We start from the raw sequence: 27,798 nt of genomic DNA, 5'->3' as shown, positions 1-27,798 counted from the left end.
AATTAATGCACAACTATATTCTACCCACTTCAAGATTACGTACCAATATAGAAGCATCAAGAGGAAATATGGGCCAATAGGCCCTTTGTAGTTACTTCCATTCCTTCCTTTCATCTATACCCATTGAACCTTGTTCTGTCTTGTGTTGAAAGTTTGTTCACCTCATCCAAAACTGTTGTAACATATCACCTCACCTAAATGCGAGTATACAAGACAAAAACTGTTTAATTATTAGCATAGTAAAACTCAGTTTAGTGTTTGCAGGTTATAGTTGTGTGTGTGTAAAGTAAAGTCTTGAAAATGTAATAAGTTATTATGAAACGTGTTCAAGTGTCGCGTCAGACTAGAAATTAAAATGAATTTTGGAGAATGGATTTTTCAATTACCATTAACAGTAAAAAGAAACATAAGAAATATTGAGAAAATTCGTGTTAGTATTATTCATTTTACTTTTTCGGTCATATTTAACAAATATATATATATATATATATATATATATATATATATATATATATATATATATATATATATATATATATATATATATGTGTATATATATGTATGTCGTACCTAGTAGCCACAACTTACTTCTAGGCCTACTATGCAAGGCCCAATTTGCCTAATAAGCCACGTTTTCCTGAATTAATATATTTTCTCTAATTTTTTCTTAAGAAATGATAAAGCTACCCATATCATTATGTAAGAGGTCAATTTTTTTTTATTGGAGTTAAAATTAACGTAGATATATGACCGAACCTAACTAACCCTACCTAACCTAACCTAACCTATCTTTATAGGTTAGGTTAGGTTAGGTAGCCGAAAAAATTAGGTTATGTTAGGTTAGGTAGGTTAGGTAGTCGAAAAACTATTAATTCATGAAAACTTGGCTTATTAGGCAAATTGGGCCTTGCATAGTAGGCTGAGAAGTGCATTCTGGCTACTAGGTACGACATATATATATATATATATATATATATATATATATATATATATATATATATATATATATATATATATTCGTTGATGTGTTGGCATCGATATGTTCTTGTCCTTACTCTCATGGTGGGTAGAGTAAATAGTTCCGTGATTTGGGTGTTCATGGTAGGTCGCTCTATTCATAAGAATAGAGCGACCTACCATGAACACCCAAATCACGGAACTATTTACTCTACCCACCATGAGAGTAAGGACAAGACAAGAACATATCGATGCCAACACAGAAGACAATGTCCAACATAACAGGCCAATTACACTGGATTAATCTTTGTGTTTAAATAGGAGATGCCTCGTATGGGCCAATAAGCCTTCTGCAGCCCCTATGTTTATCCCTTATGTATCCCCCCGTGTTTTCACCTTCATTGTATTATCACCTGACCTAATGCGGGTATAAAATCAACTAGTATTGTAAGATCTGTTCACTTGAGAATGAACCATGGAGGTTCGAAACGTCGTGCAAATTATACAAATAAGTGTAATACACTCTATAGTAAATCACTTCTTTTCTTCACCTTAAAAGTACGAAAATGAGTTTTGGAGAACTCCTATTTCAATTAAGCCCTGATGCTAAGAAAATAGTTAGAGGGATAGAAGCCCTAAACCAGAAAATAATAAATACAGAATATGCGGTCATATTCAATGAAACATGTTTGAAAGAAAACCTGCTGCCAGTATACACCAATATATATATATATATATATATATATATATATATATATATATATATATATATATATATATATATATATATATATATATATATATATATTATATATATATATATAGCCTCAGCCTCAGAGAATGGAACACAGAGAATTCAGAGAAAAACTTGCCATTTAACTCTGAATACGTATGAGTGTTCGCTTCTCCTACCACCCCCCATTTTTATGGTGTACACTTTATTATGCAAGGTTACACAGTTACATATCTGATTTTATCAAAATCGAACATTAAGAGGACAAAAGAAATAGTTCGCTTCCTAGAGGCTGTAGATTTCCTCGAACTCCTCCGCCGCCGGGCAGGAACCGAGGATGCAGCGGGCATTCCCCCTCTGGATCGCGACACTGAGGCGCTTAAAGAGAAAACTTGCCGCTCTAGGGTCTCTTGTAGTGTCAATGAGCTTGGAACCAAGATCCTTAAGAAACCTTCTTGCACTCTCTCCCAATGGGCCTGGGGTCTCAGACCCTATTGGAACGAAGTTGTACCGATGATCTAATTGCCTGTACTTGGCTGACATGTGTCTTTCTCTGTGTGTCGCCGCGGCTCCTGCTGTGCCGGCAGAGAGGTTGATGTATGTGGTTGCCAGGGTGGATACGCAAGTATAGTCCCACACCAACCGTCTGCCACCCTTCCACGGGCGCAGTGTGATTCCGTCTGGTCGGCCGGCAAAGCTAACAGAGTCACTGTTCAGTAAGTCGTGGGGCTCTCTCTCCACTGGACACTGAGCAGAGGCAGGTCTTCTTTTAATGATGTCATTGATTTCGTCGTGTCTAGTGTGCCAACCACCAGATTTTCCTCAGTGCAGGCCATGCAATCCATATTCGACAGCATCTGCCTCACCGCAAATACACCTATGAACAGTGTGGCTAGGGGGCAGCAAGGCCGAGAGCGACTGCAATACGGAGCTCCTGCGGATCAAGACGTGTGCCTGTCGCAGACATAGGGACTCCCAAAAAGATGTCCCCTGCATGGGGAGCCTGCACAGCTGTGACGCGTGCACGATCACTGGGGGTTGTTGCTGCCTCCAGCAAAGCTGTGGCTTCTTTGTCTACAATGGGGCTGTCCCAACTGGATTGTTTCTTGGCTTTCGGCATGGCTGGACTGAGTGATGGGTCTGCCATGGCACCCCCTTCCTTGTAGTGGGGGGTCCTGTATCCCCGCTACATCACTCAGGGTGTCAGGTAACATTTCCATAACCAGGTCATCTGATGCTGACGAGGTAGACAGGAAGGCTGGGACAGCAATTTGGGTGGCGGTGTGGACACCCAAGCCACCGGGCCAGACAGGAAGAGTGACTTGTTTCCACTGACATTCGTTGAGGGAGAGGTTAACAACCTTTTCCAGCATGGTCTTCAATAAGAGGTCATACTCTTCAAGCTTTTGGCTGTTGTAAGATGGGGCGCACCTCAGAAAGTAGGTTAGCCTCGGAAAGGATAGGCATTTGGTGAGGAGATATAAAGCATCGTGGGCATCGATGTCACCTATTCTGTCTTCCATCCTACTAAGGTCTGCGATTTTCTTGTCAAGGATCTCCTCAATGGCGTTAGACACGAGAGGTGGGGCTCCAAGGAGGGTGCTGTTCTCGGCCCTAATGACATGGGCACCAGGCAAGGCAGACCTTATTCTAGCTACGATGTCTGGGTTGGAGGAGACTACTTCACACTTAGAAGGGTTCAGGAAAAGACCCAGGCTTACTTCTTGCTCCCTTATTTTCCTGGTATCATCCAAGAGGTGGTCTATGGTGCAAGCTATAGTGCCATTATCCAAAAACCAGATGTTGAACTCGCTGGACAAGCTTTCGGTGATTTCTTTTAAGACTAAGCAGAAACGAAGGGGAGCAAGAGTTTAGGTTCACCAAGGAGCAAGGTTTGTTCAGCACCCTTGCTGAACACCTTCACATGATCTGATTTCATGTTCGCCAAAGAGCAGTTTTGACTCACCACTGTAGCACGATAGTATGAACGGGTAGAGGGGCCGGAAATGGCGATGTACGGCACAAAGTACTGCATCTCTTCTGACCATGTTAAAGGCATTCTTAAAGTCCAGTTTGAGCAGGGCCTTTTCATCAGAAATGTTGGTGATGTATGCTCGTGCTGCATGGGCAGCCGCTTCACAGCCTTGGGGGATTCCAAATCCTAGCTGGATTGGTTTCAGCAATTCAGCCGCTTGCTGGCTGACTACCCTGGTAGCAGCCTTGGCAATCAGGCGTCGGAGAGTGTTGCCAACAGCGATTGGCCTGATTCCTTCGTCCTTCTTTTTGAGAGCACAGAGGGAGGCACCAAAAAAAGAGAGGCCTGATGATCTCAGGTATCTCACCAGCCAGGCACGTGTTGACGAACCTTGTGAGTTCCATAAGAAGATCTTGTGCAGCATCACCAACCACAGGATTTAACTTGAGGGGCTCTGGATAGGTGTTTGCTTTGCAGGGGCTGAGTTTTGAGGAGCAATTTTCTCGTCACTGGTGAGGACTCTAATAGCACTTGTGGTATTTCCCTCTTCAATTTTCTTGGTGATTTGTGCTCTGATTTTGTACGTTTCCGGTATGTTGTTGTTACCATTTCTGCTTTATATATATATATATATATATATATATATATATATATATATATATATATATATATATGCATCTCTACAATTCCTACCAATTCCTATGCAATTCCTACCTCTCTTATGGCTTTGAAGTATAGCGTAGTGGATACAGCATGCAACTGCCACCTTGTTGGCCAGTGTTCGAGTCCCCTGGTGGGTTGAGTGTCTAAAAAGTTATAAACTTCAGCTACTGGAATAGGGTAGTCTGTGCATTAAGCATTTGGCACTGAGTTTTCCCATATAACAGGAACCGATGAAAGAGCATCCGAGGTCCCACACTATCTCATCGCCTGGGAGAGGATTGGAATTCTGGTTGGTTAAATACCCCAGAATTCCTACCTCTCTTATGGCTTTGAAGTATAGCGTAGTGGATACAGCATGCAACTGCCACCTTGTTGGCCAGTGTTCGAGTCCCCTGGTGGGTTGAGTGTCTAAAAAGTTATAAACTTCAGCTACTGGAATAGGGTAGTCTGTGCATATATATATATATATATATATATATATATATATATATATATATATATATATATATATATATATATATATATATATAAAGCAGAAGTAGAACTTCTGGTTTCAACTCTTTTACCATGTCGTAGCTCAGTCGATTAAGGCAGCGTCTGGGATGCTTTCGGACGTAGGTTCGAATCCTCGTCACGGCCCTTGTGGATTTGCTCATTTGATGCATCACGCTATTGTGATTTCTTTGTGAAAACAAAGGACTCGGTAGAACCCCTAAAAGAAGAGTCGAACCAAATTATAATGAACAATATAAGGGCAGCAAACACTCTAAATCAGTATTTAACATCAGTGTTCACACTAGAAAGGTTAGAAGACTTCCCATCACACACACACAAATGTATGAAGAGTGTTTTAAGAGTGAATTTGATGATATATCCATAACATGCAACATAATCAGGAAGAACATTGACAAACTAAATGACCCGAATGTCCCAGATGTGAATGGAATCCAATCCAAAGTAAAAAAAGGAACTGACAGAAGAACTATGACTGCCACTGAAATTACTTTTCACAAAATTTCTGGACCAAGGAGAGTCCCGCTAGATTGGAAATATGCAGATGTCATCCCTATTTTCACAAAAGGCAGAAAGAGCTCAGCTGAGGACTACCGCCCAATCCGCTTGACATCACACATCTGCAAGCTCATGGAGAGAATCCTAAGTGAGGGAATCTTTCACCATCTTTCAGTGAACAATCTTGTAAAATCGACACAATATGGGTTTGTTAAAAATAGATCCTACCTTACAAAAATAACAAACATATATTAAATGAGTCAGGGCTTCGTGTTGGTGAGCAGGTCTTCAGAGAAAACGAGATTCAACTTACAAATATATACTTGTGTAACTAAAGAGAATCAAGAGAAGAGTTTGTATGGCGTATCTTCAAAGACTTGTCACTCTCTTGATTTTGCTGATTATTTGATAAAAGCTGTTTCTAATATCTTGCCCGATCATTGCGTTATTCATCGCCAACATTTCATAGCCAAAAATCATAGTGACGGCCTGCACAGTTAATAGTCTCCGTGGTGTAGTGGTAAGACACTCGCCTGGCGTTCCGCGAGCGCTATGTCATGGGTTCGTATCCTGGCCGGGGAGGATTTACTGGGCGCAATTCCTTAACTGTAGCCTCTGTTTAACACAACAGTAAAATGTGTACTTGGATGAAAAAACGATTCTTCGCGGCAGGGGATCGTATTCCAGGGACCATAGGATTAAGGACTTGCCCGAAACGCTACGCGTACTAGTGGCTGTATAAGAATGTAACAACTCTTGTATATATCTCAAAAAAAAAAAAGTAATCATCAAACGCAGGCACAACAGTACATAAAACGCCCAATGATCTATTATTCAGGAAACTTTGTGTTGAGAATGATGAAGAATTTGAACGTTTACCGTTCCTTCCCTCCGTCTTCACATCCCAGATCCCTGTTCTCATATTCCTTTTATGTGTGCTCTATAGTCGTATTGTCTGAGCGCTTTCTCCTCATTATTACCCCACCTTCATTCTGAACCTCGATGGCTGTCAAACGACAACTTTTAGGACGCTTTTAAAAACTTTTAGGCATAATGGCCCTTCTTTTTTTTTTAACAGATACGTTTCTCAATGATAAACTAAGTTAAACTTACTTATTCTATTTGACTACGTAAACAGATTCATATACCTTGGTCTTGAGGTCCCTGCACTGTTTGGTACTGTTATAATCAGACTCTGTCGTCAGTATAGAGGCTCAGCGCTCTCAAGGCTGTTGCAGGTTATCACTCAGGCTATGGTGCCAATGTTAGAATTGTTAAAATTATGTTCCTTGTTTGGTACTGCAGATCTTTAGTGGATTATGCTGTACCTCTGCTTGCTTTACTGCCTGAAAGAAAGCTTGGAAGGCTTGAAAAATTGCAGAATGAAGCCTTGAGAATTAACCTTAGGTACCCGGCAGTTCATTGGTGGGCCTGACAGCTGAGTGGACAGCGCTTCGGATTCGTAGTCCTGAGGTTCCGGGTTCGATCCCCGGTGGAGGCGGGAACACATGGGCAGAGTTTCTTTCATCCTGATGCACCTGTTACCTAGCAGTAAATAGGTACCTGGGAGTTAGACAGATGCTACGGGGTGCTTCTTGGGGGGGGGGGATGTAACAAAAAGGAGTCCTGGTCGAGGACCGGGCCGCGGGGACGCTAAGCCCCGGTCTCAAGATAGCCTCAAGATAACCTTATTGGTCAATGTCCAAATCCCGGATGCAAAACGACGAAACCTGATTCATCTAAGCCTAAACCTCAACCTCCTAAGCCAACTAAGTCTGTGTTACATGTAAATGTTCCAATTACTGATCTTGTTTTATTTGTCAGACATGTGTATCCAGGAAGTGTCTCTGCCAGCGGTAGAGATTCCGATGGAACGTACCCAATACGCATCTTGAGGGACACAGCCTCGCTACAGAGTATTCTATTGAGAGTCGCTGCACCTCAAGTTACCTACGCTGGAGAATCCGTCCTGATCACTGACCTTACTGCAACCACACCTTACCCGCTTGCCACGGTCCACCTGCAGTGTTAATTTATTAGGGGAGAGGGGAGAAGTTAAAGTCGCCATTCGGTAAAAACTTTTCCCCATGCCAGGAATTTAACTTCTAATAATAATAATAATAATAATTTTTATTTAGGTAAAGGTACATACACAAAGAGATTTTACAATGTTTGTTGGCTTTATAGATAGAGCTAGTACATACAATGCCTAAAGCCACTATTACGCAAAGCGTTTCGGGCAGCGTTTTTCGCAAAGCGTTTGGGCAAAGCGTTTTTCTCCTGGGCAACGACTTGGCCAACCTGCAAGAGTCCACCAATTTGATCATCTGTGACAAACCGCAGGTATGTGAGAGCCACGGAAGAATATCCTGCCATGACTTATGCAGCAGAAGAGGAGGTAACCGAGACGGAAGAATGAGCAGGCATCTCCCAGCGTGTTATAGCGACCACACGTGCTGAAGCCACTCAGTCACCACAAGTAGCAACAACTGTCCTTCAAGACGTCCGAGGCCTCCCTTCTACCGAATCACAACCGGTTGGAATTCCGTAAGTTACAACAAGCTGACACTTCTTTAACTCCCTTGTTTTTCCAAGCTCAGATTACGACCGATGCTATCCCAGGGTCTTACATTAGTGATAATCAAATATTGTACCGTAAATTCAGACTCAGTAAACTCAAGGCAGAGAATGATTGGGCTTATCTTGAGGTTATCTTGAGATGATTTCGGGGCTTTAGTGTCCCCGCGGCCAGGTCCTCGACCAGGCCTCCACCCCCAGGAAGCAGCCAGTGACAGCTGACAAACACCCAGGTACTTATTTACTGCTAGGTAACAGGGGCATAGGGTGAAAGAAACTCTGCTCATTGTTTCTCGTCGGCGTCCGGGATCGAACCCGGGACCACACGATCACAAGTCCAGCGTGCTGTCCGCTCGGCCGACCGGCTCCCCGGTCTCTATGTGAACCCGGCTCTATGTGAACCCGGCTCTATGTGAACCCGGCTCTATGTATGACCGGCTAATGTGAATCAGTCAGTGGTTACAACATCTTTAAGAAAATATATTATCTCTCTCACTCATGGCCCGATGTCTCATTACGGTATCAATAAAATATATAATGCTCTTATTCAAGATTATTTTTGGCCAGGAATGACACGAGGTGTAAAGACCTTTGTTAATACTTGCCATACATGTGAAGTGGCAGGTGAACCTAATAGTCCTATTACAAAGGCACCACTTATCCCTATTCCTGTGCCTTCCGAAGTTATTAATGGTCTGCGTTGGGCCATTACCAAGAACCCGCGTAGGCAGCCTGTACATCATCACCATTATGTGTCCAACCCTCAGGTTACCAATAGCAATTCCCCCCCAAGAAAACAACTACTACTAAAATGGTCAAGTATCTGTTGAAGATCGTCACTCAGTATGGATTATCGAAAGTGATTCAAAGTGAGTGAGGAACTAACCTCACCAGTGAGTTGTATAATAAAACCCTTCAGGAATTTAACATTACGCAAGTTTTCTCTGACCCATATCATCCTGCTTCACAGTTATCTTTAGAATGTAGTCATCAAATCATCATGTCAGTGTAAAAAATTTTTTTATTACCACTGAGAAGGATTGGGATAATCAATTAGTGCTCCTTATTTGCATTTTCTGAGTCCCTTGGAGTATCTCCTTATGAGATACTCTACGGTCGTAAGTACCGTGGTCCCCTTAAAGCCTTTAAATATTCCTTAAAGTCAAATACCTTCAATGATTCCCTTAATTTGTCTTAATTTCTTGAAAACATAAGACAAACTTGAACAAGTGCATAAGTTTGCTAGTGCAAATTTATTGTCCTCCCAACATAAGATGAAAGCACACTTTGACAAGAACAGTAAAGTAAGAAAGTTTAATGTAGGAGACTTCGTCCTGGCATATTTTCCTATCCCAGGCTCTCCATTTCAAAGTAAATTTTCAGGACTTTGTCGCATCAAAGAATGCAAGAACAACAACTACATTCTAGAGACTTCTGATCCGCGTCGCACGACACAGCTCTGCCACGTCAACTAACTTAAAACATCTCAAGGTAATCCTCGAGAAGTGTGGAGGATTACCAGTGTGGCATCCGCTTTTACGGAGAGGTATTCCACCAGTGACATACCCAGCTACCTCTCAACCTGAGTGTAACGATAATACTCCAGTGACTATAGTAACACCCAGTCACTGTCACCAAGCTATAGCAATACCCAGTCACTGTCACCAAGCTATAGCAACACCCAGTCACTGTCACCAAGCTATAGCAACACCCAGTCACACTCACCAAGCTGTAGGAACACACAGTCACTGTCACCAAGCTATAGCAACACCCAGTCACTGTCACCAAGCTATAGCAATACCCAGTCACTGTCACCAAGCTATAGCAATACCCAGTCACTGTCACCAAGCTATAGCAACACCCAGTCACTGTCACCAAGCTATAGCAACACCCAGTCACTGTCACCAAGCTATAGCAACACCCAGTCACTGTCACCAAGCTGTAGGAACACCCAGTCACTGTCACCAAGCTGTAGGAACACACAGTCACTGTCACCACGCTATAGCAACACCCAGTCACTGTCACCAAGCTGTAGGAACACACAGTCACTGTCACCAAGCTATAGCAACACCCAGTCACTATCACCAAGCTATAGCAACACCCAGTCACTGTCACCAAGCTATAGCAACACCCAGTCACTGTCACCAAGCTATAGCAATACACAGTCACTGTCACCAAGCTATAGCAACACCCAGTCACACTCACCAAGCTGTAGCAACACACAGTCACTGTCACCAAGCTATAGCAACACCCAGTCACTATCACCAAGCTATAGCAACACCCAGTCACTGTCACCAAGCTATAGCAACACCCAGTCACTGTCACCAAGCTATAGCAACACCCAGTCACTGTCACCAAGCTATAGCAACACCCAGTCACTGTCACCAAGCTATAGCAACACCCAGTCACTGTCACCAAGCTATAGCAACACACAGTCACTGTCACCAAGCTATAGCAACACCCAGTCACTGTCACCAAGCTATAGCAACACCCAGTCACTGTCACCAAGCTATAGCAACACCCAGTCAGTGTCACCAAGCTATAGCAACACCCAGTCACTGTCACCAAGCTATAGCAACACCCAGTCACTGTCACCAAGCTATAGCAACACCCAGTCACTGTCACCAAGCTATAGCAACACCCAGTCACTGTCACCAAGCTATAGCAACACCCAGTCACTGTCACCAAGCTATAGCAACACCCAGTCACTGTCACCAAGCTATAGCAACACCCAGTCACTGTCACCAAGCTATAGCAACACCCAGTCACTGTCACCAAGCTATAGCAACACACAGCAAGCTACAGTAACACACAGCAAGATACAACAACACACAGTAAGATACAGCAACACACAGCAAGCTACAGCAACACACAGCAAGGTACAGCAACACACAGCAAGCTACAGCAACACACAGCAAGCTACAGCAACACACAGCAAGGTACAGCAACACACAGCAAGCTACAGCAACACACAGCAAGGTACAGCAACACACAGCAAGGTACAGTAACACACAGCAAGCTACAGCAACACACAGCAAGCTACAGCAACACACAGCAAGCTACAGCAACACACAGCAAGCTACAGCAACACACAGCAAGCTACAGCAACACACAGCAAGCTACAGCAACACACAGCAAGTTACAGCAACACACAGTAAGATACAGCAACACACAGCAAGCTACAGCAAGCTACAGCAACACACAGCAAGCTACAGCAACACACAGCAAGCTACAGCAACACACAGCAAGCTACAGCAACACACAGCAAGCTACAGCAACACACAGCAAGTTACAGCAACACACAGTAAGATACAGCAACACACAGCAAGCTACAGCAACACACAGCAACACACAGCAAGCTACAGCAACACACAGCAAGCTACAGCAACACACAGCAAGCTACAGCAACACACAGCAAGATACAGCAACACACAGCAAGCTACAGCAACACACAGCAAGCTACAGCAACACACAGCAAGCTACAGCAACACACAGCAAGTTACAGCAACACACAGTAAGATACAGCAACACACAGCAAGCTACAGCAAGCTACAGCAACACACAGCAAGCTACAGCAACACACAGCAAGCTACAGCAACACACAGCAAGCTACAGCAACACACAGCAAGCTACAGCAACACACAGCAAGTTACAGCAACACACAGTAAGATACAGCAACACACAGCAAGCTACAGCAAGCTACAGCAACACACAGCAAGCTACAGCAACACACAGCAAGCTACAGCAACACACAGCAAGCTACAGCAACACACAGCAAGCTACAGCAACACACAGCAAGCTACAGCAACACACAGCAAGCTACAGCAACACACAGCAAGCTACAGCAACACACAGCAAGCTACAGCAACACACAGCAAGCTATAGCAACACACAGCAAGCAACAGCAAGCTTCAGCAACCCACAGCAAGGTACAGCAACACACAGTAAGATACAGCAACACACAACAAGCTACAGCAACACACAGCAAGGTACAGCAACACACAGTAAGATACAGCAACACACAACAAGCTACAGCAACACACAGCAAGGTACAGCAACACACAACAAGCTATTGAAACACACAGCAAGGTACAGAAACATGTTACGAATCCATATATTTGATTCTAACATTAATCATGATAAACGTGTATGTCTGGGGTGATGCATGATACCCTAGTGGAGGGAGCAAAGACTCATGGCGTGGGGTTACAGGATCAGTAGCATGATTCTCCGCTGTTTAACTGTAACCTCACGTAACACAAGGCCAAGGTGAGTGACACGTGACACTAGGTATGGACTCCAGGCTGGAGCTGCATACTCCAGGTTTGGTTTGACATAAGTGATATACTACGTCCCGAAGGATTCCTTACACAAGTTTCTAATGGCAGTTCTTATGTTGGTCAATCTAGCATATGCTGCTGATTATATCCTTTTGATGTGGGCTTCTGGGGACAGGTTCGGTGTGATATCAACACCCAGATCGTTCTCTCTAATTTGCCTCTTGCAGGATTTCCCCTTCCAGACAGTATGTTGTGGTTTATGCTCCTGCTTTCATTGACCAATGTCATTAATGTAAACTTTCCAGAGTTAAACTTTAGTAGCCATTTTCTAGACCATTCCTCCAGTTTGTCCAGGTCTTCCTGTATTCTCTGTCTTTATTCTTCTCATAATTTTTTCATCATCAGTAAACATTGAGGGGAATGAATCTATACCCTCTGGAAGACCGTTTACATATATCAGAAACAACACAGGTCCAGGTGCAGAGTCCTGGGGACTCCGTTGGTGACATCTTGCTACTTTGCAACTTCCCCCTCACAGTTACCCACTGTTTCCTGTTGTCTAGATACTCCATTATCCACTGGAGCACCTTACCTTTTACTCCTGCCTCTTGCTCAAACTTTTGTAACAGACTTTTATGGGTAATTGTGTCAAAGGCTTTCTGACAGTCTAGGTGTCAATTTTTCTCGCCAGTTCATATAATTCTATTAATGTTGTGAAGCACGATTTACCATCCCTGAATCTATGCTGGTGGTAAGTTACAAAGCTCTTTCCCTCCATATGTTCTAAGAGCCTTTTCCTCGCGATCTTCTCCATCACCATGCATGTCAAAGAAGCTAGGGAAATTGGCCTGAAGTTCAGTGTCCAGCTTTTTGGTAGGTCTATTGTTTCAAGTGATTTGTTATACACCACAGAGAGTGGCACACTTAGTGCTTCTGCACCCTCTTTTAGTATCCACAGTGAGATTCTGTCAGGCCCAACAACAGTTACATTCTTCTCCAAAAGATTCCTTTCGACCTCATCACTGGTTAGCTCAAATTCCTCCAGGATTGTGAATGTATGTGTATTCATCTTGTTGTGATTGCGGGGGTTGAGCTCTTTGGTTCTGCCTCTCAACTGTCAATCAACTGATGTACAGGTTCCTGAGCCTATTGGGCTCTATCATATCTACACTTAAACTGTGTATGGAGTCAGCCTCTACCACATCACTGCCTAAAGCATTCCATTTGTTTACTACTTTGACAATGAAAAAATTCTTTCTAATATCTCTGTTGCTCATTTGGGCACTTAGTTTCTCCCCTGTGTCCCCTTGTGCGTGAGCCCCTTGTGGCAAATAGCCTGCCTTTATCTACCCTATCGATTCCTTTGAGAATTTGGTATGTGGTGATCATTTCTTCCCCCCTAACTCTTCTGTCTTCCAACGACGCGAGGTTTCGTTCCATTAGCCCCTCTTCGTAGCTCATACCCCTCAGCTCGGGTACTAGTCTGGTGGCAAACCTCAGAACCTTCTCCAATTTAGTTTTATGCTTGACGAGATATGGACTCCATGCTGGGGATGCAAACTCCAGTATTGGTCTGACATATGTGGCATACAAGTTTCTGAATGATTCCTTACATAATTTTCTAAAGGCCGTTTCTAAAGTTTCTGTGTGTGTACTCACATTGTTGTACTCACCTAGTTGTGCTTGCGGGGGTTGAGCTTCGGTTCGTTGTTCCTGCCTTTCAACTGACAATCAACTGGTGTACAGGTTGCTGAGACTATTAGGCTCTATCATATCTACACTCGAAACTGAATATGGAGTCAACCTCCACCACATCACTTCCTAATGCATTCCATTTATTAACTACACTGATATACTTTCCACTAAACATTTCCAGAAACATTCACTGGCCACTACACATCTCCAGACACATACACTGGCCATTAAACATTTCCAGAGACATACACTGGCCACATAATATTTCCTGGGACATACAATAGACACTAAAAATTCCCAGAGACATTCTCTTGCCACTAAACATTTCCAGAGACACACACTAGCCAATAAACATGTATAGAGACATACATTACACGTTTCCAGAGACATACATTATTTCTTAAACATTTCCAGATATACACTAGCCTCGTACCCTCGTCATACATGAACTCAAACATACACGGACCTAACCTCTCACTTCGAGACATATAACAAACGTAGACAGACATAGGCGACTCATTTCTTCTCGTATTAGGGTGTATATTTGAAACGTTAGTTACCATATCGTACAAAATGCGACTTAATAGGTATTACCGGACACAACAAGTGTACGGGCAATGTTTTCTTTCATCTTATGAAACTGTTCACCTAGATACCCGGGCGGTAGACAACTGATTGATAATTCTGATATATAATTAACAGTAATTGATTGCATCCCGGGAAGGACAGTAGTTTGTCTTGGTAACCCTCGATCATGTAACAAGATTCCTAGTTACAGCTTGAGGGGTAACCAAACGAAGTCGGATATTTCTCTACATTTTCCTGGCCATACACTTCTAAACATTTAAACACTTCATTTAAACACTAATCACACTTTTAAAAATGTCAACACTTTAAACACTAAATACTTCCTCTTCAAACATTGATCCAAGTACACTTCTACATACACTTCCATATGTGGCCTCTGGCAATGTTCATATCCAAATCCTAAAGGTTATTTTTGTTATACACAAAATAACGTTTTCTTTACCTACCCTGCTAAAGAAGAAAATGCATATTTAGGGGAAACCAAATACATTTAGAAAGCAAAAATTGGTATATGTGATTAGGACGCTGAACATGTATCCTTTCCCTGACAATACCAAACCATATGTAGCTGTCGTTGGCCACGTTCTTGACCTACAAATGAGGGGTCCCACAATCGATCTCCGGCTTGTATAGAAATGGTTGGGTACGTTTATTTTCGCCTTTTGCCTATGTTCGCTTAGCACTAAATAGGAACCTGAGAGTTAGTATCACTGTTTATGTGAGGCTGTTTGCTGGGGAGGATCAGTAGTTTGACTTTGGAGAGATCTTGATATCAAATGAAAGAGTACATATACATATAAAACTTTCTCTAAATGATCCTAATTACTTTCTCCGGGGCAATGGGTCCACACAATTACACCAGAGGCGGTACCTCATATATATATATATATATATATATATATATATATATATATATATATATATATATATATATATATATATATATATATATATATATATATATATATATATATATATATATATATATATATATATATATATATATATATATATATATATATATATATATATATATATATATATGTCGTACCTAGTAGCCAGAACTCACTTCTCAGCCTACTATTCAAGGCCCGATTTGCCTAATAAGCCAAGTTTTCCTGAATTAATATATTTACTATAATTTTTTTCTTATGAAATGATAAAGCAACCCTTTTCTCTATGTATGAGGTCAATTTTTTTTTATTGGAGTTAAAATTAACGTAGATATATGACCGAACCTAACCAACCCTACCTAACCTAACCTAACCTATATTTATAGGTAAGGTTAGGTTAGGTAGCCAAAAAAAGCTAGGTTAGGTTAGGTTAGGTAGGTTAGGTAGACGAAAAAACATTAATTAATGAAAACTTGGCTTATTAGGCAAATCGGGCCTTGAATAGTAGGCTGAGAAGTGCGTTCTGGCTATTAGGTACGACATATATATATATATATATATATATATGTCGTACCTAGTAGCCAGAACTCACTTCTCAGCCTACTATTCAAGGCCCGATTTGCCTAATAAGCCAAGTTTTCCTGAATTATTATATTTACTATAATTTTTTTCTTATGAAATGATAAAGCAACCCTTTTCTCTATGTATGAGGTCAATTTTTTTTTATTGGAGTTAAAATTAACGTAGATATATGACCGAACCTAACCAACCCTACCTAACCTAACCTAACCTATATTTATAGGTAAGGTTAGGTTAGGTAGCCAAAAAAAGCTAGGTTAGGTTAGGTTAGGTAGGTTAGGTAGACGAAAAAACATTAATTCAGGAAAACTTGGCTTATTAGGCAAATCGGGCCTTGAATAGTAGGCTGAGAAGTGCGTTCTGGCTATTAGGTACGACATATATATATATATATATATATATATATATATATATATATATATATATATATATATATATATATATATATATATATATATATATATATATATATATATATATATATATATATATATATATATATATATATATATATATATATATATATATATATATATATATATATATATATATATATATATATATATATATATATATATATATATATATATATATATATATATATATATATATATATATATATATATATATATATATATATATATATATATATATATATATATACACTAGCTGTACCTGACACGCGTTGCTGTGGCTCAGTCTGGTTAAATGGAGAAGAAAGAAAAGAGAAAATGCACGTTTCTAACATGTTTAATTTCACAATGCTTGTGGGTATATAATATTTTTTCCATGTTCCAGTGTCTGTGAAGATGTAGAGATTGTCTGATTGCCAACTCTAGAACACACAACATATTCTCACATGGATCGTCCATGTGAGAAGCAATCCGTGTCTAGATCTAAACCGCACTATTCTAAGGATTAGCCCTGAGCTTTGTTGACGGTGATTGAAAACGCCAATCGAATTGGGAATTACAATCTCTTAAATTGAAATGGCAAATCCGTTGAAATCACAGGAATGTGAGGAATGAGGAAATCGTCACCTTTGAAAGGTCCTGTCAAGATTGTTGCTTCTACGACGTTGTTGAATATTGTTTTACTGTAAGCCGCGTGCCGTTGCTAAGCTTTGGCTGGTTGATATTTCGTAACATGATAATTGGCACGCCGATTTTTAATTGCAGTTCGTGCTGTGGTGGTATCCCTCGCAGATCGAGTGAAATAACAGTCTCCGTGGTGTAGTGGTAAGACACTCGCCTGGCGTTCCGCGAGCGCTATGTCATGGGTTCGTATCCTGGCCGGGGAGGATTTACTGGGCGCAATTCCTTAACTGTAGCCTCTGTTTAACGCAACAGTAAAATGTGTACTTGGATGAAAAAACGATTCTTCGCGGCAGGGGATCGTATTCCAGGGACCATAGGATTAAGAACTTGCCCGAAACGCTACGCGTACTAGTGGCTGTACAAGAATGTAACAACTCTTGTATATATCTCAAAAAAAAAAAAAAAAAAAAAAAAAATTCAGATGGATAATTAACCGCTTCATCTGCTTCCACCAGTGTCGCCGGACTTGTATGTGACTGCCACGTTTCCGTTCACAATTTCCAGAAATTGATGTGAGAATATCTCGGCTGATGGATCGTTTTGCAGCTGGACACGCATATTTGTAGTTAATTTTATCACCTTTACGTGGCGCCACAAAGTAGAGTATTTCAGGCGAGCATTTATTTCGTCTGCTGGTGTCGATCGAGGAATTACGGGTAATGTTTGCCTGAAATCTCCTGCAAGCAATATTAATGCGTTCCCAAATGGTCTGATGTTTCCACGCAAATCTTGCAATGATCGATCAAGTGCCTCGAGCAATTTTTTGTGGGCCATTGTGCATTCATCCCAAAAACAGTAAGTTTACATTTCTGCAATACTTTCCTCATGCCGGATGCTTTGGAAATGTTGCACGTGGGAGTTTCAATGAATTGCATGTTCAATGGCCATTTCAAAGCCGAAGTAGCAGTTTTTCCAGCTTGTAGCAATGTCGCAGTTATTCCGAACGATGCTAGAACTAAGGTTATGCCATTTTAGATCGAAATGCTGCGAAAATCGATCTAATTAGAAAGGTTCCTCCTGACGCTTCTTAGAAGATTTCTCCAAACCCGTTATTGACAGTTTGAATTATTTGATCGTAAATGCCTTTTTGCTCAAGCGTTAGCTTAAGAATATTTGATTGCATATACGACAACAGATCACCTGTGATGTAATTTTGTTCACGACGCAATTCTACATCGAACGAAGCAGCAACAGATCGATTCGGTGATGACATTTCCAATTGATTTAGAACTTTGTTCGCGATTTCTAAGCCCAAATCTTCAATTATTAACAACGCTTCGTTGTAGATTTCTGCTGTGAAATTCATGTTCATATTTGAATTTTCCTTGTGTATTCGACGGACACTATCTTCAGCCATGTGCGATTTGTGTTTCTCCCATACTCTGTTGGAGATGAAGGAGAGCCGGTGGTCAATATGATTGCAAACAATGCACAAATTTTATTTGGATGTGACGTGTTGGACGCGTCATTAATGCATACTTCCCAGTGTCGGTCGTTCTCCAATAAATTCAGAGCTTGACATGCACTACGGAAAGTGGCATGTGTTACGCCGCTGACAAATCTCAATTGCTGGAATGACGTTGGACCGGTGATATTTACCAACATCTTGCGAAGAAAGAAGCATTCATCTTCATTGGAAAAACACCGTGTACAGTCTACCTATCGTAGTTTGTTTGAATATGCCAGGTTGTCCGTCGACTCGCTCTCCTCGTTTAAATCGTTCAAATGGTTTTCTACTGGCATTCCATGTGTAATACGTAGGCACTTCCGAATACAGCAATGTTTTCGCAAACGCGTCATTATGACATTTTTCAAGCAGTTAAGAAGAAAGCAGTTAACGTTGTTGTAGCCGGTGGATTGCAACCTGTTTGTTGCACATTTGTAGGAGTGAAATAAACGTGTTGTCCGTTTTCTTCTTTTCAAAAAAAAAAATAAATAAAAAAAAATATTTCAATTCAAACGCCGATCAATCGACACAGAAAAAATTCACCACCAATTGCACTGAAAAATAAGAAGATCAATTAAAAAAACGAAATGAAAAACACTGAAAAAAGAAACAAATTAGCTATACCCACGAAATAAACGGTATGGTAAACAACACAGCTCAATTCCAACGCAATGTAAAAAAAAATAATTAAATCAAAATGAAAATAAATCAAAATCTATGAAAATTCAGTATATCATTGCAATCGGTATCACTGAAATTGAATCGTAACATATCTTGCATATCGTATGTTGCTCTTACGTGCAACAGATGGCGCTGTTTTTCAAAAAATGCATGTTTTTACCTGTCACAGTTGTGGCATCTAAATAGTAGGTATATCAAAACACACAAGTATTCGATAGGAACGTCGTGTAAAAATTTCAAAGCAATCGGTGAAGAACTTTCGGAGATTACAGCATGTGTTGCTCATACGTCCGACAGATGGCACTGTTTTTCAAAAAAGTATGTTTTTTCCTGTCACAGATGAGGCATGTATATGGTAGGTATATGAAAACACTCGCCTATTCGAATGCAATGTTGTGTCAAGATTTTAAAGTAATCGGTAAGGAGGTTTTGAAGATTTCCCTCGCTTGAAAAACATACGAAAACACAGCTTTTCAAAAAAGCATGTTTTTTTTACCGTCACAGACGTGACATCTATATAGTATGTACATAAAAATCGGCTCGGATGCGTATGGAACATTGTGTGAAAATTACAAGGCAATCGGTGAAGAACTTTCGGAGATTAGCGATTTTGAACAAACTAACATTTCCATTTATATCTATATATATATGTCGTACCTAGTAGCCAGAACGCACTTCTCAGCCTACTAAGCAAGGCCCGATTTGCCTAATAAGCCAAGTTTTCCCTGAATTAATATATTTTCTATAATTTTTTTCTTATGAAATGATAAAGCTACCCATTTCATTATGTATGAGGTCAATTTTTTTTTATTGGAGTTAAAATTAACGTAGATATATGACCGAACCTAACCAACCCTACCTAACCTAACCTAACCTATCTTTATAGGTTAGGTTAGGTTAGGTAGCCGAAAAAGTTAGGTTAGATTAGGTTAGGTTAGGTAGTCGAAAAAACATTAATTCATGAAAACTTGGCGTAATAGGCAAATTGGTCCTTGCATAGTAGGCTGAGAAGTGCGTTCTGGCTACTAGGTACGACATATATATATATATATATATATATATATATATATATATATATATATATATATATATGTCGTACCTAGTAGCCAGAACGCACTTCTGAGCCTACTATGCAAGGCCTGATTTGCCTAATAAGCCAAGTTTTTATGAATTAATATATTTTCTCTAATTTTTTTCTTATTAAATGATAAAGCTACCCATTTCATTATGTATGAGGTCAATTTTTTATTATTGGAGTTAAAATTAACGTAGATATATGACCGAACCTAACCAACCCTACCTAACCTAACCTAACCTATCTTTATAGGTTAGGTTAGGTTAGGTAGCCAAAAAAGATAGGTTAGGTTAGGTTAGGTAGGTTAGGTAGTCGAAAAACAATTAATTCATGAAAACTTGGCTTATTAGGCAAATCGGGCCTTGCATAGTAGGCTGAGAAGTACGTTCTGGCTACTAGGTACGACATATATATATATATATATATATATATATATATATATATATATATATATATATATATATATATATATATATATATATATATATATATATATATATATATATATATAAGTATATTTTGGTAGCAGTCTTTCCTGTAGACATATATTATTAAATATGACCGAAAAAGTAAGATTAATAATTCTAACACGAATTTTCTCAATCTTTCGTACATTACGCTTCACTGTTGGAGGTAAATAAAAAATCACTTCTCCAAAATTCATTTTTATTTCTAGTCTGACGCAACACGGGCGCGTTTCGTAAAACTTATTACATTTTCAAAGACTTCACAAATACACAACTGATTAGAACGTATCTCTGATTTTATATCTACATTTGAGTGAGGTGGGAGGGGTGATGTGGCATTAACACAAGACAGAACAAGAGGGGATATTAATAGGGTATTAAAAGTATCAACACAAGACAGAACAGAAACAATGGGTATTGAATAGAAGTGTTTGTAGAAAGCCTATTGGTCCATATTTCTTGATGCTTCTATATTGGAGCGGAGTCTTGAGGTGGGTAGAATATAGTTGTGCAATAATTGGCTGTTGATTGCTGGTGTTGACTTCTTGATGTGTAGTGCCTCGCAAACGTCAAGCCGCCTGCTATCGCTGTATCTATCGATGATTTCTGTGTTGTTTACTAGGATTTCTCTGGCGATGGTTTGGTTATGGGAAGAGATTATATGTTCCTTAATGGAGCCCTGTTGCTTATGCATCGTTAAACGCCTAGAAAGAGATGTTGTTGTCTTGCCTATATACTGGGTTTTTTGGAGCTTACAGTCCCCAAGTGGGCATTTGAAGGCATAGACGACATTAGTCTCTTTTAAAGCGTTCTGTTTTGTGTCTGGAGAGTTTCTCATGAGTAGGCTGGCCGTTTTTCTGGTTTTATAGTAAATCGTCAGTTGTATCCTCTGATTTTTGTCTGAAGGGATAACGTTTCTATTAACAATATCTTTCAGGACCCTTTCCTCCGTTTTATGAGCTGTGGAAAAGAAGTTCCTGTAAAATAGTCTAATAGGGGGTATAGGTGTTGTGTTAGTTGTCTCTTCAGAGGTTGCATGGCTTTTCACTTTCCTTCTTATGATGTCTTCGATGAAACCATTGGAGAAGCCGTTATTGACTAGGACCTGCCTTACCCTACAGAGTTCTTCGTCGACTTGCTTCCATTCTGAGCTGTGGCTGAGAGCACGGTCGACGTATGCGTTAACAACACTCCTCTTGTACCTGTCAGGGCAGTCGCTGTTGGCATTTAGGCACATTCCTATGTTTGTTTCCTTAGTGTAGACTGCAGTGTGGAAACCTCCGCCCTTTTCCATGACTGTTACATCTAGAAAAGGCAGCTTCCCATCCTTTTCCGTCTCGTAAGTGAAACGCAGCACGGAACTCTGTTCAAATGCCTCCCTCAGCTCCTGCAGATGTCTGACATCAGGTACCTGTGTAAAAATGTCGTCAACATACCTGCAGTATATGGCCGGTTTCAAGTTCATGTCGACTAAGACTTTTTGCTCGATGGTACCCATGTAGAAGTTTGCAAACAGGACACCTAGGGGAGAACCCATGGCGACCCCATCTACTTGCTTATACATGTGCCCATCCGGGCTCAAGAAGGGTGCCTCTTTAGTACAAGCTTGGAGTAGTTTCCTCAGAATCATATATATATATATATATATATATATATATATATATATATATATATATATATATATATATATATATATATATATATATACTTCTCAGCCTACTATGCAAAACCGGATTTGCCTAATAAACCAAGTTTTCATGAATTAATTGTTTTTCGACTACCTAACCTACCTAATCTAACCTAACCTAACCTAACTTTTTCGGCTACCTAACCTAACCTAACCTATAAAGATAGGTTAGGTTAGGTTCGGTCATATATCTACGTTAATTTTAACTCCAATAAAAAAATTGACCTCATACATAATGAAATGGGTAGCTTTATCATTTCATAAGAAAAAAATTAGAGAAAATATATTAATTCAGGAAAACTTGGCTTATTAGGCAAATCGGGTCTTGCATAGCAGGCCGAGTACGACGTTCTGGCTACTAGGTACAACATATATATATATATATATATATATATATATATATATATATATATATATATATATATATATATATATATATATATATATGTCGTACCTAATAGCCAGAACGCACTTCTCAGCCTACTATTCAAGGCCCGATTTGCCTAATAAGCCAAGTTTTCATGAATTAATGTTTTTTCGTCTACCTAACCTACCTAACCTAACCTAACCTAGCTTTTTTTGGCTACCTAACCTAACCTTACCTATAAATATAGGTTAGGTTAGGTTAGGTAGGGTTGGTTAGGTTCGGTCATATATCTACGTTAATTTTAACTCCAATAAAAAAAATTGACCTCATACATAGAGAAAAGGGTTGCTTTATCATTTCATAAGAAAAAAATTATAGTAAATATATTAATTCAGGAAAACTTGGCTTATTAGGCAAATCGGGCCTTGAATAGTAGGCTGAGAAGTGAGTTCTGGCTACTAGGTACGACATATATATATATATATATATATATATATATATATATATATATATATATATATATATATATATATATATGTCGTACCTAGTAGCCAGAACTCACTTTTCAGCCTACTATGCAAGGCCCGATTTGCCTAATAAGCCAAGTTTTCATGAATTAATTGTTTTTCGACTACCTAACCTACCTAACCTAACCTAACCTACCTTTTTCGGCTACCTAACCTAACCTAACCTATAAAGATAGGTTAGGTTAGGTTAGGTAGGGTTGGTTAGGTTCGGTCATATATCTACGTTAATTTTAACTCCAATAAAAAAAATTGACCTCATACATAATGAAATGGGTAGCTTTGTCATTTCATAAGAAAATAATTAGAGAAAATATATTAATTCATGAAAACTTGGCTTATTAGGCAAATCGGGCCTTGCATAGTAGGCTGAGAAGTGAGTTCTGGCTACTAGGTACGACATATATATATATATATATATATATATATGTCGTACCTAGTAGCCAGAACTCACTTTTCAGCCTACAATGCAAGGCCCAATTTGCCTAATAAGCCAAGTTTTTATGAATTAATATATTTTCTCTAATTTTTTTCTTATGCAATGATAAAGCAACCTATTTAATTATGTAAGAGGTCAATTTTTTTTTATTGGAGTTAAAATTAACGTAGATATATGACCGAACCTAACCAACCCTACCTAACCTAACCTAACCTATCTTTATAGGTTAGGTTAGGTTAGGTAGCCGAAAAAGTTAGGTTAGGTTAGGTTAGGTAGGTTAGGTAGTCGAAAAGCAATTAATTCATGAAAACTTGGCTTATTAGGCAAATCGGGCCTTGCATAGTAGGCTCAGAAGTGAGTTCTGGCTACTAGGTACGACATATATATATATATATATATATATATATATATATATATATATATGTCGTACCTAGTAGCCAGAACGCACTTTTCAACCTACTATGCAAGGCCAAATTTGCCTAATAAGCCAAGTTTTCATGAATTAATTGTTTTTCGACTACCTAACCTACCTAACCTAACCTAACCTAACTTTTTGGGCTACCTAACCTAACCTAACCTATTAAGATAGGTTAGGTTAGGTTAGGTAGGGTTGGTTAGGTTCGGTCATATATCTACGTTAATTTTAACTCCAATAAAAAAAAATTGACCTCATACATAATGAAATGGGTAGCTTTATCATTTCATAAGAAAAAAAATTGAGAAAATATATTATTTCATGAAAACTTGGCTTATTAGGCAAATCGGGCCTTGCATAGTAGGCTGACAAGTGCGTTCTGGCTACTAGGTACGACATATATATATATATATATATATATATATATATATATATATATATATATATATATATATATATATATATATATATATATATATATATATATATATGAATGAAAACTCACCCCCCATATAGTCCTGGGGACCATTCAGGCTTGTTTGCATATATATATATATACATATATATATATATATATATATATATATATATATATATATATATATATATGTCGTACCTAGTAGCCAGAACTCACTTCTCGGCCTACTATGCAAGGCCCGATTTGCCTAATAAGCCAAGTTTTCCTGAATTAATATAATTTCTCAAATTTTTTTCTTATGAAATGATAAAGCTACCCATTTCATTATGTATGAGGTCAATTTTTTTTTATTGGAGTTAAAATTAACGTAGATATATGACTGAACCTAACCAACCCTACCTAACCTAACCTAACCTATCTTTATAGGTTAGGTTAGGTTAGGTAGCAGAAAAAGTTAGGTTAGGTTAGGTTAGGTAGGTTAGGTAGTCGAAAAACAATTAATTCGTGAAAACTTGGCTTATTAGGCAAATCTTGCCTTGCATAGTAGGCTGAGAAGTGCGTTCTGGCTACTAGGTACGACATATATATATATATATATATATATATATATATATATATATATATATATATATATATATATATATATATATATATATATATATATATATATAATAACCACGATCATGAGAGCACTGAGAAAATTGAATTTAAAACAATGATGCAAATGTATTCAGGAGAGAGATTTACGGCATGAGAGCAGAGATTTCCTGCTCTCTTAGATAAGGAGACTAAGAAGAATCTGGGAAAGAAGACGAGGAAGAGGAGGAGGAGGAGGAGGAGACGGCGAAGAAGATGGAGGAAATGAAGGGGAAAGGGAAGATGGAGAAGGCACTGGATAAACAAGACAATGGGAAGTACGGGATAAGAAAAGTATGACAATTGGTGAATTGAGAAAGCAAAAGAGGAGGCAGGAGACTAAATGTAAGGAACAAAGAAGAAAGAGAAACAGAAGGAGGGTAAAAAAAAGTGATAAGGTGGAGGAGGAGAAACAAAATATATGAACATTAAGATATAAGACAAGTAAAACAGCACAAAGGAACAATAATTATTAATGATATATGTAGAGACGATTACCATGCAAACTTCAGTCATGTGTAAGATTCACCCGATGATTATGACTGCGCGCATGCACAAACACACACACACACACCTACACACACACACACACACACACACACACACACACACACACACACACACACACACACACACACACACACACACACACACACACACACACACACACACACACCTACACACACACACACACACACACACACACACACACACACACACACACACACACACACACACACACACACACACACACACACACACACACACACACACACACACAAACAAGCAACAAAAATTAGGCAAGAAAGAGAAGGGTGGGCAGACTGCATTTTCTTGGACTGTCAGAAAGCCTTTGACACAGTACCCCATAAAAGGCTGTTACAAAAGATGGAGGAACAGGCAGGAGTAAAAGGTAAGGTGCTCCAATGGTTAAGGGATTATTAAAGCAACAGGAAACAGCGAGTAACTGTGAGGGGGAAGACATCAGAGTGGCGAGATATCACCAGCGGAGTTCCAGAGGGCTCTGTTCTTGGACCCATTCTGTTTCTAACATATGTAAATGATCATCCAGAGGGTATAGACTCATTCGTCTCAATGTTTGCTGATGATGTAAAAATTATGAGAAGAATCATGACAGATGAAGATAGACAGAGACTACAGGATGACCTGGACAAACTGGAGGAATGGTCTAGAAAATGACTGCTAAAGTTCAACTCAGGAAAGTGTAAAGTAATGAAATTAGGCGAAGGGAGCAGAAGGGTGAACACAAGGTACCATCTGGGAGGTGAAATCCTGCAAGAGTCAAATAGAGAGAAAGATCTGGGGGTTGATATCACACCGAACCTGTCCTCAGAGGCCCACATTAAAAGGATATCATCAGCGGCATATGCTAGGTTGACTACATAAGAACTGCTTTTATAAACTTGTGTAAGGAATCATTCAGGACCCTGTATATGTCGGGAAACCGACACACACACACACACACACACACACACACACATAACACAGTCTCCCTTAGTCTGTAATCCCTTCAGGATGGAAAATGGAAGACTCCAGACGTCATCGACTCCGTGACGTCATGGATGTCATCGTATATTTACATTATGAAACATTGTTAATAGACTAGTTTAGTATCTAGAGTTAACAAAAAAGTAATCAACAAGACTGAATATAATTATTTACATCAAATTGTAGCTAGGTTCCCTTGTCAATGTAAAATTACTTTGAGAGAGGAACCAGGAACAGGGCGTTGGCTCCACTGAGAGCAAGGCTCCCGCTTCACAATCATAACAAAGCAGCAGCTATACGCTGTACTTGGCTCCAGGACTGGTGAAACAACCAGACACCCCAATTACGTGTCAACAACCAGCAACACAGCCTAACAACTATCACAACAACGACTGTATCCGTCTTACCAAGTATTTGTATATTAAACTAGTGCACTGTTTAGTATCAATAGGTATAGGCGGTTATAATGTATGAACAACCCATACCACAATGTACGTGTACCCCAGATTACACTCACCTATTTCATGTCATACCTGTAATTGATATGTTTAGGGAACTTTGATTAATTCCTTGCATTCCATACAGGTAAATTGTGAGAGGAGCAGCAAGAATCTATGCAGACAGTTGGTTCATACACATTAACTATTTGTTTGCCAAGCTTTGTTCTTCCCACCAGCCGCCATTACGTGGCACAAGGAGGCACAGAGTCACACCCAATCTGGAGGCTACACCTACACACCTTACCAGGCCCACACTACTGGCACAGCTAAGCCATTTTTTAACAGTATTAGTAGTCATAATTAGTAATTATTACTAGTAGATTAGTCCACCACATGTGGTATATTATAATTATAAGAGGTAAACAATTGGTAGTTTAAGAAGGAGCCATAACAAAGTGGTTTAGGCTACCAATTGTCCCCTCCCATTAGTGTGTGAGATAATTTCAGGCAGTTTACAAGTATATACAGTTCACTCAATTAATTCTTACTTACTAAGAAAAATAAATAAGACATAACTTTATCTTATTAAAGTCAATTTAAAAAAAGAGATTAGCTGCCTGGAGTTTACCCACAGTATACTACTTA

The sequence above is a fragment of the Procambarus clarkii genome, chromosome 11 (assembly GCF_040958095.1).
Source record: "Procambarus clarkii isolate CNS0578487 chromosome 11, FALCON_Pclarkii_2.0, whole genome shotgun sequence".
NCBI lineage: Eukaryota > Metazoa > Arthropoda > Malacostraca > Decapoda > Cambaridae > Procambarus > Procambarus clarkii.
This window is presented reverse-complemented; position numbering follows the sequence as displayed.